The sequence below is a fragment of the Argiope bruennichi genome, chromosome 3, assembly GCF_947563725.1.
Source record: "Argiope bruennichi chromosome 3, qqArgBrue1.1, whole genome shotgun sequence".
In the NCBI taxonomy this organism is placed as follows: Eukaryota; Metazoa; Arthropoda; class Arachnida; order Araneae; family Araneidae; genus Argiope; species Argiope bruennichi.
The window spans coordinates 51937914-51947572 of record NC_079153.1 but is presented as its reverse complement, the minus strand read 5'-3'; the positions used below and the strand labels follow the sequence as shown (position 1 = coordinate 51947572).

Below are 9659 nucleotides of genomic sequence, written 5' to 3'. Positions count from 1 at the left end.
AAATTAATAATAAAACTTCTCCGAAAATCAATAATATCTAATTGTATAAAACGCTAACGTACATGGCACAGAAATCACTCTTATTACTTATTGTTGAGTGGCAACAGTCAAATGTAAACAAATAATCGCACGAATTTCCATCTGCCGCAATGAAAGTTTTTACGTTCGTGTAGAATTCAACACTTCCCTTTGCTAATTAATGGATGTATAAATTATTAAAAATATTCTTGAAATGTTTCTCCTGTCACCAAAATGTCCATTCGGTCAAAGCGGAAAGATGATATAAAAGTAATCAAGAAATAAGCTTCAATCAAAAATCAATCCGACGGGAAAATAGACTTAGAAGGATAACAGCAATGACTTAAACATGGAAGCTGATTACTATATTTTCCAAAAAAATTATGTTGCACTAGGAAGTTAAGCCTCCTGCGCGTTACCGCTCTCTGTAATTGCAACGCAATTATCCTTTTGTTTAATTCACAAACAAAATCGACTTATCCATTATAGAGCAATGCAATTTATACTTTTTCTTTCCGAAAGTACATTGCAGTGGTTGAATGAATTCAATGAGTCATTGTATATCATAAGAAAACAAAGAAATACATAGTAAATTAATATCTTATACTAAATAAACAAGATAAGGTAAAATAGATTACAGGTCATTAGCCGGAGATTCATCTCCTTTACCAAAACACGCGTGGCAGAGACTGTTTCAATTAATAGGTTGCCGGATTCTCCCTATAAAACGTTTCAACCCTCCCATTAATTTCAAAATATAAATTATTCAAATAATTTACAAACTAATATGTTTTAGTAATTAAAGATAAATTGCTATAAACCAGTACGTTACATAATACTATAAACTAATACATTTTGGTAATAATGTATAAATTTGAAAAAAAATTAAAACATTAAAATAAAAACTTCAAAAATATACAGAATTATCTTGTTAAATTGCATTTGCACAAATTTAATTTGAGATAATATTGTACAGTATTATGCAATATTAAGATTTCAATAAACAACAATATTTTGTAATGTTGCGAATATTGTTTAATATTGTGCAATAAAATGTTACACAAATTACTGGTATTTGCTTTACTAATGATTTCATAATGTCTTTTTTCTCAAAAGCAGGAAAACTGATATTTTAAATTTATATTAATTATTTTTGAAGCTTTAACTTTTTAATTACCCATCCACAACACCATACACAGAAACTAACGCTGCCAAAACATTCTGGTAACTTGAATGATGGTCCTTAAGAAAATAACATGTTAACTGAGAGTGAAATCCTTTCATCATCGATTGAGGCACAATTTCTTCCATGGGAAGTGCATACCATCCTCGAAGTGGAGGTGATTTAACCCTAAGACATGGTGTCAAAATGACTCCATTATAATTTTTCTTTTCTTTCTTTTTTTTTTTTTTTTTTTTTGTCATTTTTAAATAGTATTGGAATCTATTTTAGAAACGCAACGTGTTCTGGAAATAATGCAATTACTAAAAATAATAAAAAATGCAATATTAAGAAGATGTTAAATGCTATAATATTAAATATTGAAAAGATGTTATAAGAAAAAACCTAAACAATCTTTTAGTTAGTATTTACTTCGTTTCGATATTATGGAATGACACTAATATTAATAACTTCTATTTAACAAGGGCCTGGAGAGCCTGATTGGTAGGGCGTTGGATTTGCAACCCTTGGCTTGTGAGTTCGAACCCCACCGGCTGAAAACTCTCCGTATGTGAGGTGGCTGACGCACGTATAAATCACTTAGACCTCCATGTCGAGAGTATTACCACTAAGGGTATTGGTTCAATGGTGATTGTGCTCTGATTCATGTCTAAATTACGATTTGTAGATGAGTGAATGAAATGCATGAATGAAGTCAGCCTCGTAAAAAGGGTTGTGACGCGTGAGTAGCTAAGACGTATTCTTGACCTTAGATGGCGCTATTGAAAAACAAGAGACACTCTCTCGGCTTAAAATCGATGACTTCGTCAGCGGGCTTGTCTATAGCAAGTGCCATTAGAAACAACAGCAACAGAATTTAACAAACAAAAATGAAGAACACTATTTAAAAATTTTATTTTAAGAATATTTCTTTATTCTTTTTACATTATTGAAATTTGAAAGCAGTTTCAGAGACATGGAGTCATTGACTCCATAAATAACAACAAAAACTTTGAAAAAGAATAACTCGATTATACGCACGCGTTTATACTTAGACTTTTGCCATGTTGCTGCTGAAAGAACAATTTGAAGGTACTGAGGAGATGATTGTATTCAAGGACAAATTACCACGTGATAATCGGAGCTAATGAACTACGCTGCGTCTCCAGTTACAGGTTAACTTTGAACTAATTGCGAACTTCCCGGGTGGAGCGAAAATTAATTTACTTATTTAGCGACGCTTATACGGTGTGTCCCACAGAGAATATATTCATTTTCATTCAATTTGGTAAATGTGTATTCATTGTAACCCTTATAATTTTAATGATAATTTAAATTCTAATTCCTGATTACTGATATTTATTACATAATTTGCAATCAAAAATAATTCACATATTTCGAAAATTCTGGATGTTTCATTGATTTAAATTTTACTCTTCAAATTTTTATTTATTAATTAAGCTTTATTTACTATTGATTGTAAATTCAATACGATTTATTGATTGTAAATTATTAAATTCAGAATCGTAAAATAATTTCATTTAAGGGAGGCTTTTTCTTTAATTTTAAAAGCATAATCCTTTAACTTGCAATTTATGTTATTTGCTTCATCATCGGGAAGTAAATCTTAAAGTATGACTTTAACCAGTTTGCTTTGCTTTTCACTAAGGCCGGTGTTCCTTGGTGATCAGGCTTCAAGACCAGGGGACTCAGATTTAAAATTAGATTCCATGAAATATCACCGTGAAACGGTCTTATTGTACGTTAATCTTCATTCTCTTGAAGACAACGGAAACCTGAGTATAGTTGTATATGGAGATTTGTTAGCATGTTCTTTTAGTAGATTTATCTTCAGTAGCAGAGGATGAAACGATCTATAATTGACTGATAATGTCCTTGATAAATCTTCAATATATACCATCCTACTTTGGGCCGTGAAAGAAAAGCACGTGAATAGAGAGCACAAGGAGCATATTTTTGAGAAATCGTTCTCTTTTTATGTTGCGAAATTCCTACTTTTATAGTAACAAAATCGATCTGAAATATTTATTCGTGCAATATTTTCCTTCCTTACGTTACAAATTATTTTAATATTGATTATTGTCGTCTGATGTTGCATTTCTCCTCCTTATATATATATATATATATATTTAAATAGAGACTTAATGTTTCTCTAATCAAACTACATGCATGTTTCTTAGACACGACAAAGATAAAATAGTAAAATCTGGATTTTTTGAAGAATGTACAAGTTTTCTTCAGTAAATAAAATTTTGAACATCTATATAGTCCTTCTTATGAAAAGAGATTATCTGGAAAATTAATAGAGATATAAGTAAATTGCGCTTATAATTTGTACGGAATGTACTCACACTTTTAACTTATAACTGAGTGGTAAAGAATCGTTTATTCTAGAACAAAATTTTTGCAATTAACTGAATTTTAACAAAAAATTTTTAATACCTGATTATCTACTAGAAAGGACCTGTGTGTGTGTGTGTGTGTGTGTGTGTGTGTGTGTGTGTGTGTGTGTGTGTGTGTGTGTGTGTGTGTGTGTGTATGTGTGTGTGTGTGTGTGTGTGTGTGTATGTGTGTGTGTGTGTGTGTGTGTGTGTGTGTGTGTGTGTGTGTGTGTGTGTGTGTGTGTGTGTGTGTGTGTTCTTTGGTAAAACACACGTAAAGTGAAGCAACATAAATATTACTCATTTATAAGAAAATCTGCTGCGTTAGATTCAAAGGCTATTACAATAGATTTTTCAGTAATTATTTTGAAAAAAAAAGTAATTATTTGAGTATATTTTTAATTACAAGAAAAAAAAACTTTGATCAAAGCATTTATGATTGTATTTCAAAATGTTCTGTTTCTTGTACAAATGAATAGTTTATTGAACTTTTTTCAAATCTTAATTTTTGTAGCTGCTTAGCAAAATTATCGTGCTGCTACAATTTTAAAGAATATTTCAGAAAATTACAAATTTTTCAAATCCTGAAAAAGTTTGGAAGCTCTGTATTATTATTGAAATTGCAAGGTATCTGAAAGCTTACGTCGAAGAGTCTTAATTATATCCTTGTTTTTAAAAAATTACATAACATTACTGATAGAGCATACTTTTTTAATACTACTTCTTATAATTATAATTTCTTATAATTTTCATATAATTAAAATGTAATATTTTGATTTTTATTCTTATTTCCCAAATTTTGAAAGAAAACAAATTTAATCAAAATAATCTTTAAAGGTATACTTTTGTGCATTAAAAAAAATATTTTATTTTATTTATTTATTACTGATTTTGAAATTCATTATTATGGCATCTTCAAATAATTCTTTATTCAAATTCGAAACTTTTGATCGTTTAATGTACGAAATTGATATTTTATTAATTTAATTGATTAATATGTAATAAAGTCACAAAATATTAAAATGGTGCCTCGTCTTGTAGGACCCAAAACTTCAAAACTTATTTAATTCATTTCATTTAGTTCAATTTTTCATTATTCATTTTTTCATCCATACTTATATAAAGCTCAATGTGTGTGTGTGTGTGTGTGTTGGCGCTCTACAGGCCAGACCATTCGACCTACAGCTACCAAATTTGGCACATGCATACCTTGGAGATCGGGAATGTACACCTGGGGTCCCTTTTTTGAATTTTTAATTAGAATTTTAATTATTAATTAAAAACTAACTTTCCCGCCAAAAAATCTTTTCATTTCCTCACAGCCAAATGAGTAAGGCTTCAGTTTTTTTTTCACGCTAAAGAGGATAGGCTTAACAAATTTTCGGCCGCTTATTTCAAAAGATTCTGTTTATTTTCTTAATGTTTGATGCATTTAAAATTAAACATTGTTAATTTATTGATCTTTCAGATTAAATCAGAATAAAGGAAATTAAAAATTTCTAATCTGCATAGCGTTACCCAACTGGAGTAGAAAATTCACGCATTTGCGTTACCATAATTGGCGTTGAAAATTCACGCATGCGCATTCTGTTCTGATTGTTGACAACTATTTTCAACGGATACGGACTTGGTTTTGAGGCCTTAATATGTTTTCGACAGATTATTTCAAACGATTCTATTTATTTTCTTATTGTTTGATGCATTCAAAATTAAACATTGTTAATTAATCAATCTGCCCATGACGAATCTGAGAAAAATTTGCTGACAAATTCTTGAGATATTACATAAATTAAGAAAGATATTCTTTAGTGTCCATAAGGTGTAAATGCTCAGTGACTCTGTTTTCAGTAATCATATTATAAAAAAATGCTTTGTTTCAGAAAAACTACTATTTTATTAATTGCAGATTAATCATTTCCACTTTAATTTAAAGCATAAATTCTACAGGAGCTAACAGAAAATTAGAGAAATACACATTACGTTATGACTGAATGCCTTTATAATATTATGAGTGAATTATATCACTATCAAAATTTAAGTTTTAAAATATTTTTAATGAAGAAGCTATTAAAGTAAGAATTGCATAAAATATTTAATTATTAAAATTTTAATGAGCATTAAGGTTGGCTAACTGGCTGGTCGCCAAAGGCGGCTAGTGATTAATAAATCTTATAACAGCTTACCACCTCTTTAAAATTTTGAATCTATCAATCAAACCCAAACAGTAAATAAAATTACATATTCATTTGTACATAATTTTTAATGTCATTTTCTGGAAGGGGAAAAACCAACTTACAGTAAATATTATATATCTATTAGTGTTAATAGTGGTACATTCGTCTTGATTATAAAATTGTCGTTAAAAATATTAGTAAAAAAAAATTTCAGAAATTTAACTTTATGTATTGAATTCTTACACTTTAATACTTATCTCATACAAATCAATAGAGAACTTAATGCTTGAAAAATGAAACATTTAAAAATCATTTCATAACACATCAAGTAAAATTCAGTTCATAATTCTTTAATTCGTTTCGTTATTTGAATGATCCAGCAAGCAAAAGCAATTAATTATTGTCAAGTGTGACTAGCAGATATTTGTCCTTTTAAGACACCCTTGATGACAACTTGCAATCTGCACCCTTCGTTTTTAGCAGACACCGGTCCAAACATGCCACGTCCCATCATAATCAAATGTTCTTCCGCTTGGCGTGGAAATTTCAAGCTCAGGCATCGCCCTTGCCATGGGATGAAAACATGGACGAAAACATTAAATTTTATTTTTAACGTTTCATCACCAAAAATATTTTATTATATTCAACTAAAATAGTGTTAAAAAATGTATTGTTCAATAAAATAAATATTTGGAGGGCATAGAGAAAAAAAGGACATTTTAATGACTTTTCACAAAATATTGTAATTAAATTTAAATATCTTTGAAATGTTTCAGGTCTCTTAATTTTTTAAGAAATTCAGTAGAATTGATTATAAAGATTTCAGTTAAATATTAGAAGAAAAATAGGATTTGCATTTTATATTTAGAGTTTTTTTAGATAGTTAAAGTCAAATTTAGTTCAGAAAAACAAAATTCTTATGAAAATTTAGCAAGTGTGCATAAAAATATTTTTAAAAAATTAGCATTTAATTGGAATTAGCATACATAATTTTGCTTCCAAATAAGTTTATATTGGGTAATAAGGAAAAAATAATATAAAAAATAAAAATTAAATCTTCTGGAATATTTCAAAAAAAATTTTTAATTATATAATTTTTAATAATAATTTTTAAAAATTTTTAAAGAATATATTTTATTTTAAAAAGTTTTTTTTAAGAAATCCAACGTATTTATATTTTAATATATAAGCATAAAAAAATTTCATAATTCTCAAAAGTTTATTCCAATAATTATAAGCGCCTAATAGATTCCACTAGAATATGCTGATTATTTCTTTTCTATACATTTGAATTCTACCTTTTGTATTTACTCATCATTTATTCAAAAACTCTCATGTGCTTGACGCTGTACTGGGTTCGTTTATGTTGGGCTATTGAAGAAGAACCACTTTTAATTTAAACTATATTTGCATCATTTATATTGATCGTAATTAAAATAGAGAGACATGGGCTTTAATTAAAGCCCGAAAAAAAAATCAAAACAACCAAACTCATCGATGTTCTAGAGCGATTTTAAGTCAACGTAATTACGCATGATGTCAATTAATAAAAAAAAAAATGTTGGAAATAAAAGAATTGGATTCTCGTGTTTTATTAGAAATCGTAGAAGAATAAAATTGAAAGTTTATCATTTTAATAGAATATCAATGTGAAGATTTTTCACGTTCATGGCCTCTAAAGATTTTGTGGTAGAAAAGACTGTTGTAAAATGAAAACCAACCCTTTATCATCAATTTCTTTAAGAATAGTTTTCTGCTTCTCTTACCAACTTTTCAAAAATAGCCAAATTTCATGAAATTTGAAGGAAAATACTCTAGACAAATTTTTTTCAACTATCTCTGATCTGGCAATGCTATTATTTTTACAATGCTGCCTGATTTGTATGTGTTGAAAAAACAAAAAAATTGGCGCTTTTCGGGCATGTTTTTGAAAAGTAAAAAGTAATTTGTTTTAATTAAATTAGAAATGCCATCACTTGTTTAATGTGTGATAGAAAGCTTTAAAATATTTGTATTAATGCTATAACCTCAAATCAATGTAGAAAATCGAACTGAAAAACACATTGTTGATTCCAGAATTGTGTTAGACTGTGGGGTAAAAATATGCTTATTTCTTTCTGTTTATATTTGGTAACAAAATTTAATTTATAATTAATATATTTCAAATGCTTAGAAATATAAAAATGTTTTGATATTCAATGATATTTATATCCAGAATGCGATTATTGAAGACTGCGTATGAAGTTTATGCTAAACATAAAACATGTAATTTTGTTTCTCTCTCTTTCAATTAACAGTTTTTTTAAACACAAAACTAAGAAAAAAGGCTTTCTATTTTATTACCTATGTCATAAAGAGGAAAAATAGTTTGTAAACAATGCATTTTTTGAAGACAATTAACTTTGACAGTTAACAAATCCTGAATATAAACAATAGAATTGTCAGAACAATAATTATGTATAAATCTTTTGATATCTCAAGTTCTTAAGTATCAATTGTTTTTTTTATTCATTTATATCTGTGTTTGTTAGCTATGCAATAAGTTGTATTTGATCAATGACAAAACTTATCAGAGTTGCCAACTTGTTCAATTTCAGAAAATTTACAATGAATAGGGTCAATCCTACAGTTAGATTAAGAAGATAACTTCCTCTGAACCTTGTAAATTTTGGGGAGGTGTAAGTTTTTTTTCTCCCAGTGCATTTAAAATCGTAACATTTGTTTTGCAAGGATTTTACCCGTATTCATATTCAATATAAAACTAAACATCTTTCTATCATGTTTACAAATTTGCTAGCATATCAGTGTGATCTAATTTGCTTTGCTGTTGGTTAATTGATGCATTCTTAGCCTTTATTAAGAGCTAGATGGATAAAAGTTGGTGCAAAAGTTTACCATCTAAAATATACATCTGTTTGGAATTTGGAACGAAATCTAATCATCTGTTGATCTGTACTTTCATAAGCATATAAATATAATGTAAAAATGCAACCATTGAAATAAATGAAATTTGATTAAAAGTACGCCGAAATTATACTTATGTGTCAAATTTTGGTGTCACTGAATCAAAGGAAAGGTCTTTGAAATATGCTCATAATTTTCTTCATTATACTATGTAACACAATATTTACTGTATTACATAGCAGGAAATAAAAACCTAAGCTCTTGCAGTGTTCACAATTTTGCTCAAAATTTTAAGTCAGGAATTATATGTTTAATTAAGAGTATGCAAGACAGTTTGAGACTATTCCCATTGGTTTAACATAGATTTGAATTTAGTGGATGAGAACTGTAATATTTACTTGACCGTCTTGTATAGCTATATTGATGCCAGTTTAAATAATTATAATGAAAAAATAATACTTGTACTCATTGCATAATTTCCTTTTTAATATTTTGTCATTACAATCTCCCATAAAAAAAAGAATTAAAACAATCAAAAATTGAAATGATGAACAGTTGAAGTTAAGGGACATTCATTGGTATCTTTTTTTTATGTGTGAACAGCTGCTTTAGTATAAGGAAATTAATCACATTATGACTTACTGTAGAAAATGGATAAACTGTAATGATCCCAAGTGTAGAAAATTAACATAAGCATGGTCACCAGGCTTTGTATACTCTTATTTACTCCCAAAGCAAAATTACTGTATATTATGTATATAATTTAAAGTAACTTTTAAGAATAAATAATTGGATAAGAATAAATAGTGGATTTGAAGTTCATCATCCACTGGAGATGTCCCTTTTGAAGATAAAATGGGAGATTTTATTTTAAAGTCAGTTATGTCTAAAAGAAAATGTACTTTATTCTTTGCTTCATTTTTTCTTCTTACTATACTACTTTTCTCTATGGTTTGGTAGTTAGATGAAATGCATTCTTATGACTCGCATGCTGGTATA

At 28.3% G+C, this 9659-nt stretch overlaps 1 protein-coding gene across 3 annotated transcripts in view; it reads left to right on the top strand.

Annotated features, from left to right (window-relative positions):
* Window positions 1–7405: 7405 nt before the first annotated feature.
* LOC129964143 (uncharacterized protein DDB_G0287625-like) overlaps window positions 7406–9659 on the top strand; it is a 28611-nt gene continuing 26357 nt past the window's right edge. Inside the window, exon 1 of one of the 3 annotated variants that reach the window (XM_056078842.1) lies at window positions 7406–7690. The gene's annotated coding sequence lies outside the window, so the exon portion shown is untranslated. Of the gene's footprint in view, window positions 7852–9659 lie in introns of all 3 variants that reach the window. The other 2 variants (XM_056078841.1, XM_056078840.1) reach the window with 2 other exon arrangements.